This window comes from Papio anubis, chromosome 2 (assembly GCF_008728515.1).
Source record: "Papio anubis isolate 15944 chromosome 2, Panubis1.0, whole genome shotgun sequence".
In the NCBI taxonomy this organism is placed as follows: Eukaryota; Metazoa; Chordata; class Mammalia; order Primates; family Cercopithecidae; genus Papio; species Papio anubis.
This window is the reverse complement of record NC_044977.1, coordinates 22,210,287-22,216,011: the sequence shown is the minus strand read 5'-3', so window position 1 is coordinate 22,216,011 and position 5,725 is coordinate 22,210,287.

Below are 5,725 nucleotides of genomic sequence, written 5' to 3'. Positions count from 1 at the left end.
TTTTGTTGAAAACGACATGATTTATTGAATAATAGGAACTGAAGTAAATAGGCCTTTAGTGTGAGGTTATATGTTTATCTGCCTAGCAGTTAGGCTGAATTTAATGTGCGGTATAGCTACAGGTGTCGGAGGCTTCAATCACCACCGGCCACCTTGTTTTTGTCTCCCATGTTGTCTTTGGGTTTCCCTAGAAATTCATTCTTGGATACAGTTTTTGTCTTTCAGCGCTCCAAGTTGTAACTCACTGTTATTATGTAGGAGCCCTATTGGTGTAGTGTGATGGTACTGGGAAGCATTCTATAATATTATGATTAAATTGCCATTTCTTATGGGCCTGAGTCCTCAGACTGCGACCTTCAGAAGTCTTTCTTAGACTTTTTTTCTCCCTTACTTGAGGCAGAAAGAGTACAGAGGATTCAGTTGTCAAGTTGCACTTCCTCTACATAAGATAAGGCTCTGGTAAGCTAGTTTTCCTGCAGGGCAGGACTTTGATATGAAGAACACACTGGGCTTATTTCAGAATGGTTACTGTTGCCCTGCCAAAACCACAAGGGGAATTTTCTCCAATCTTCACTAAAAGAATCTGGTAGGAATCTGCTACTATATGAATGTGAGTGTACCCCCAAAATTCATGTGCTAAAATCTAACCCCTAAATTGATTCTATTAAGAATTGGGGCTTTTGGGAGGTGATTAGGTCAGGAGACTGAATACATTATAAAAGAGATTTGAGGAAGCCTGTTTGCCCCTCCTGCCATGTGAGGACACTGCAAGAGAGACTATCCATGAGAAATGGGGCCTTCACGAAATGCCAAATCTGCTGGAGACTTCATCTTGGATATCCCAGCCTCCAGAATTGTAAGCAATAAATATATATTGTTTATAAATTACCCAGTCTGGTATTTTTGTCATAACAGCCTGAACAGACTAAGACAGGATCCCACAAATAAATCTCACAAAAGCGTGACAGGTCCCGGTCCTCCTGAGACTGGGCTCCAGGAGTTTTTAACTCTCAAGCTTGTCCACACTCAGCTTCAGCAATTTTTCAGTTACCTTTAAGAAACACTCAAATGCTCCTACCCATTACTAGCTCCAGTTTTTTGTGTTTCTGGTAAGCTGTGATTCTCGTATTTGCCTGTCCCTTCAGCTTCCTAAACAGCAATTTACCCTGTCACCTCAATTCCCTGATAGACTAAGAAGAGTTATTGAGCTACGTTTTCTCTTGTGGTGAGGACAGGTGAGACATCTCTAAGTTATTTACATGTGTAAGAAGAAACCAGAAGTCAGGACTGTTTGGGGATTATACTTTAAGAACCACTGGTTTAGTGAGAAAATAGCCACCTTCAGTCAATCTCAAAATACATGAAAGCTTTAGGCTCCACTGCATAGCCTCCAATACCCACCTTAATTTAATAATTATTTGTAGCATTATTTTCTTCCAGCCAATGTCCTTCATGTCAAAATTAATACATGTGTCAAAAAAGAGAGAAGACCCAACACCCTTGATTGAGAAGTCTCATGTTGTACATGTCTGAGCCTGCCTCACCCTGAGTCACATCCTCACCCTAAGCCACATCCTCGAGTGTACCTGTTGGAATGCTTTTAGCTGCAAGTATCAAAATACCTGACTCAAACGGTAGGAACAATAAGAAGTGTTCTAACAGTAAGTATTGACGACATAAGAGAGACTCTGAAGCATAATGGACTGCCGGGCAGTGGACCTAAAAGCTCAACTATGTCATCAAAGCCACAAGTTCTTTCTACTTTTCATCCTGCTATTCACACTCTTTATTTTATTCTAAACTTGGTTCCCCTTATGTTTCCAGTAAGTTCTCAGTGGCAAAAAGAGGCTAAATGTTTTCCTGTTCATGTCCACTGGGAGAGAAAAAACGAGTTTTCTCCAGCAATCAAAGAACTGCTCTTTCTTTTATACTGTTTGGGACAACTTAGGTCATACGCTTACCTCTAAACCAATACAGATGCTCCTGAACTTATGATGATGTTATATCCAGATAAAACAACTAAACGTTGAAAATATTGTAAGTCAAAAATGCATTTAATACAGTTGACCTACTGAACATTATAGCTTAGCCTAACCTACCTTAAACATGCTCAGAACACTTACATTAGCCTATAGTTGGGCAAAATAATGTAATACAAAGCCTATTTTCTAATAAAATATTAAATATGCAATTTTTTGAATACTGTATTAAAAATGAAAAAAAATGTTGTATAAGTATTCATCATTAATGTACACAGCTAAAAGCACCATCATAAAGTGGAAAAATTGTAAGTTGAGTAAGTTGGGAATCATCTGTAACTGCTGCCACATGAAGCTATGAGCCGATTGGCTTAGGCTTAGCTTCCTGAACCACCATATTCAAGAAGTATGAGACATATACTGTGTTTTAACTAATCAAGAACTAACGAGGAGCTCAGTCAGTTCTGTAAACTACAAATGGGAAAATAAAGATCCTTACAGCATAGAATTTTTGACATAATTTTGACATGTGCTCACATGAGTCTAAATTTGAGAGTACACACCATTAGTGGCTACGAATAATTCCAGCGACACATTTTTAAAACGTCTGGTCTTAAATATAAAAGTGCCTTGGACACAATACCTGTCAGGCCCACCAAAGATATTCCTCTAAGGACATCTCAAGAGACGTGAAATCTCTTCTCCTTCCCTCAAAAATCTTCAGTTGGCTTCACAACTATTTAACAGGAGAAACAAAATAAACTTTAGCATTCCTTTCTTCTTGGACTCCTTTAGAAAGTTGTAGAGCATTATTTTCCTTTTGTATTTCAGCAATTCTGTTTGTGGGCAGCTTTTTGTTTTTTTTTTTTTTTTTTTTTTCTCTAAGCTGATCATTATGGATAAACATAAAATCTCTAAATAGATTTTCCTAGTCAGTTAACCATATTCTTGGGGGAAAACATAAGGTAGAATCATTATTAAAAAGCATTCTCAGTAATACACACATCTTTATTATGTCAGTCTTTTGCCAAAAAAAAATAAGATCGATAGTAAATTCCATTTAATTTTTTTTCTTCACAAAATCAAGCCATCTGCCTCAAAACACACCACCAGCCTCTGTTAGATGAATTCACACATTTAAAAGCCCCGAAGTAACCATTTGAATGGAAATTGGACACTTCTTGTCATTTAGGAAGCTTTTTTAAACTGGAAAGGCTTCTCGTTTGTTCAATTAAATGTGTGTGTATGCAATACACTTTATGAAATTTATCCCAAAACAGTGAGGGCTGAAATAATATTTGAAACAGATGGCACAGCTGCTGTACTTAGAGAGCTACCCATGGACATAGATGGGGACATTGAGGGAACTATGGAGTGCAAGCCAAAATATTGTACAATCAAGACTCTTAGTCACAGCCATTAAAGATGGGAAAATCTTTTTAATGTCAACCTCTTCCATAATGGAGGTGTGTGGAAAGGGCTACGATGTAAGTCAAGTGGAATTTATATCCTTTTCTGGATGAACACTTTTCTTCTCAGTTGAGTCTTAAAATTTGAAAATACTGGATCTGCTGCCTTGGAGTTTTCTCTCTCTTGAATACTATTTGAAAACGATGCTGAAAGTATCATTCCCAAGGGAATGTTAGACAGTGGCATATGCATAGCAGAGAAAAGCAAATTATAGTGTTTAAAGCTAGAGGGAGGGAACTGATGGAAACCACAGACATCGTTTCTCTAGTGCCCTAATTTTATAGGTGAGGAAACAAAGGCCAAGGAGGGTTAAATGACTTCTCCTCCACCCCACAGTACTGGTCTCTGGAGACTCACTCCCAGGCAACTTCCGTCACAAATACTGCTTACTAAAAGGAAAGGAAAGTTTGGGTATTTTTTTTTATTTTATGCCATTTTATTTCATTTCGTTTTAAATAACACTGTCACATCTTTTAAAATTCCATTACTTATGAGGCAGATTTGAGAGGCAAAGTAGAGAAACAGATCAATTTTTTCTTAAAATTGCTTTAAGGTAAATAATTTTACAAAAATGGAAGTATATATGCTCTAATTTGGGGAAACTGTGTGTGAACAAGATATTTGGCTAGATTTTTCATTTCACATTAATCATGTGGACATAATTTGCATGTTGTTTTACAACACCTAACAATTCTGCATATTAATCTAATCAAGGAGGCTAATTTTTAAACACAACATTTTTGAACTCAGAATTTGTGAGTGGGTGTAATATGCCTGTAATATTACAACCCCCAATTGTAATATGCAACCCCCAATCTTCTGCCCTACATATAAGTCATAAGCAGTGAACAGAAGGAAAATATTCCAATATTCATAGCAACAATTCTTTTCAAATGCAACAGTGTCTGGAGTCCAAAGGTTCATACATTTCCCTCTCTGTGGTGGCTTTACAGACATGAGTGTTGAAAGCAGATGCCTTCAGTTTCTCTCAGGGAGATCCCTGAACTACTGAAAATGACAAATCTCGGCAATCACCTTCAGGCTCCCATATTCTTCTACATTGAAAAGAAATGGGTAAAATCTTTCATAAGAAAAGCAACAAATAACTAAGTTTATCCATCATCTTCTCTGAAGCACTGCTAACGAAACAGAAATGAAGCCATATCCATCTGCAAAGGAACTTTTGTCCCAGTAGACAATGATTCTGTACTTCAGTGGAGTCCTTCTGGTGAGGGCAAATTGATTTTCTAGAACATTCTTGGTTATTCCAGGGAGAGAATAAAGTCGCAGCCTGACACATTCACCTCCCACTACATTTCTAAGACAGGATCTATACACCTGGAACAGAGAAATAATTAGGGCAACTTCAGGTCACTTCAAGAGAAAGTCTATTTAGGTCTGAATGACCCCAACAATTGGATTATTTACTACCTTTGCCTCACCAATTATTTCACCATGGCTCTGTGAATGCATGGTTGTAGCACAGTCTTTGTCTCCGTGAAAGTCAGAGGAGTAGTTCCTGAAAAGCAATAACTGTACACAACTAACATGTACACTGATAACCAGCATGGCGTCTCTCCAAAGTAAGATTATACTTCTCTACCTTTTGCACTCAGGGAAAACAAATAAATTTCTCCAGCACCCTGAAAAGTATCAATGTATTTGTTTCCAATGCATGTTTTTGATGGGTTTTTATAACAAATTTTAAAATTAGAAAGGCTCAAATACACTGATCTTAGAACTTCTTTTAAGCTACCGACATTTCCTTTCTCACATAATAAGTGATGAAAGCCAGTCAACAGTTAAAGGGTGTTTCCGTTTCTTTGATGTGGTCTTCTGTGTTAGAAAACCTCACTGAAATTCATTCCTATGAAGTTCTACATCAGGATGTCTAAGTCATCCATACAAACGCACACATTCATTGACATATATGCTAATTTGGAAAGAGGGAGAAAAGGAGAATTTTATTTGGGAAAAAAAAAGCAGCACAGCAAACCTATCTTTGAATTACTTCTACCGTTTTGTTTTTCTATTAGTATACTGGAATGTCTATCCTAGGGCAACATGGATAGCTAATCTCATATTCATTCCTGAAAGTTCTAATTAATGATCCAGGAACTCATTCTGAGGTAAGAGAGCCTACCATTTGGTGTTCCGTGTCATTTAGGGTCATTTGCAATTGAATGCTGCAGGAGATGATTTGCAGTGCTGACTTGTAAGTATTGCTCAAGTTATCTTATGTCAAACTACATACTCTGGAAGGACTCTGAGAAACT